Source organism: Lagenorhynchus albirostris, chromosome 8, assembly GCF_949774975.1.
Source record: "Lagenorhynchus albirostris chromosome 8, mLagAlb1.1, whole genome shotgun sequence".
Classification (NCBI taxonomy): domain Eukaryota; kingdom Metazoa; phylum Chordata; class Mammalia; order Artiodactyla; family Delphinidae; genus Lagenorhynchus; species Lagenorhynchus albirostris.
Genome location: NC_083102.1, coordinates 88,083,362 through 88,084,998, shown reverse-complemented (window position 1 = coordinate 88,084,998; position 1,637 = coordinate 88,083,362).

The window sequence follows — 1,637 nt, the reverse complement described above, 5'->3', positions numbered from 1 at the left end:
TGTGCACTGACTTCTGTGTTACACTGTTATAATGGTGCTAGTGCCACTGAGAAACACACTATAATGAAATTACAAGCAACAGGCTTAATTTTCATAATAGAAGGTGTACATAAGATATAAAGAAATTTTTCTAAAAAGTTAAAAGTGTTGGGGGACCATTAGAAGGAGGCTAAAGGCCCCAAGATGCATTATATGACCTCTCAAGTCCGATTCCAATTCTATGACGTAATAAATATACCTTCTAAGATACAACATGATTTAGTAACTCTACTTGGAAATATTGGAGTGCAGTTGGATTTATAGCATTCTTTAATTTTATTTTATATTTGATAAAAATTAATATGATGTGTTCATCTTGAATTCCATTGTGCGAGGTTGGGGAAAAATGCATACGTACTGCCCTTTTCATTTATTTTGGACTGCTACAGAAACCTACATCTAGTTTTAATACTTTCCCTTCTTAATTATAATATTCACATAATTAATATATGTATAAATAAATGATGGTAGAAAAAATTAAACTCCTGTTATTGTGTTTCTTCTTTTTTGTATTTCCTTCAAAATGTCATTTTACGTTTTGAGGCATCTCAAAGAAATTTTTAATTTCCAGATCAGCAGGGACTGGGTTTACAATTTATCATTCTTTAAGCAGCTAATATAGTATGTGTAAAGTTGTTCATTAATAATTAGGTTGGTGTATTTTAATTCAATAAATTCACAAATATTCTAGGTGGCAAATATAGTTCTCTCCTAATTTATAGAAGTAAAAAGCCTGGCAAGATCACCTTAAGGTGGGGAATTCGCTGGTGGTCCAGTGGTCAGGACTCCTTGCTCTCACTGCCTTGGGCCTGGGTTGGATCCCTGGTCAGGGAACTAAGATCCCTCATGCCACACGTCATGGCCAAAAAAAAAAAAGATCACCTTAAGGTCTTTAAATAAGTGTTACCACCTCAGTGAGGCCTTTCCTAAACACCTTCGCAACAGATTGCTGTTTTGTTTTGTTTTGTTTTTCTTTTCCTAGACGCTATCACCATCTAGTAAACAGAGTATATATTTTTGCATATTTATTTTGTTTATTTTCTGTCTTCTGGCAGTAGAATGTAAGCGTCATGAGGGCAGGATTTTTGTGTGTTTTCCATGCTGTAGACTCAATACCTAGACTAATGCCTGCTATACAACAGGTGTTTGATAAGTATTTGTTGAGAATAAATGAATGCAAAAGATCCAGCAGATTGGGTATGTGTCTCCCAACTAATGTTCATGATAATTACTATTTATTGAATATTATCTTAGTAGATTATCATATTGATCTGGGATGATTGGTATTGATATTATTACTGTTTTCCAGATGTTGTAATTAAGTAACATACTCAAGGTTATGCAAAAATTAAGCAGCAGAGGGACTTCCCCGGTGCCACAGTGGTTAAGACTACACGCTCTCAATGCAGGGGGCCGGGGTTCAATCCCTGGTCAGGGAACTAGATCCCACATGCATGCCGCAACTAAGAGTTTGCATGCCACAACTAAGGAGCTGGCAAGCCGCAACTAAGGAGCCTGCCTGCCGCAAGTAAGACCAAGCGCGACCAAAAAGAAAAAAAAAAAAGCCACTAAGCAGCAGAAATTGGTTTCAACATTAA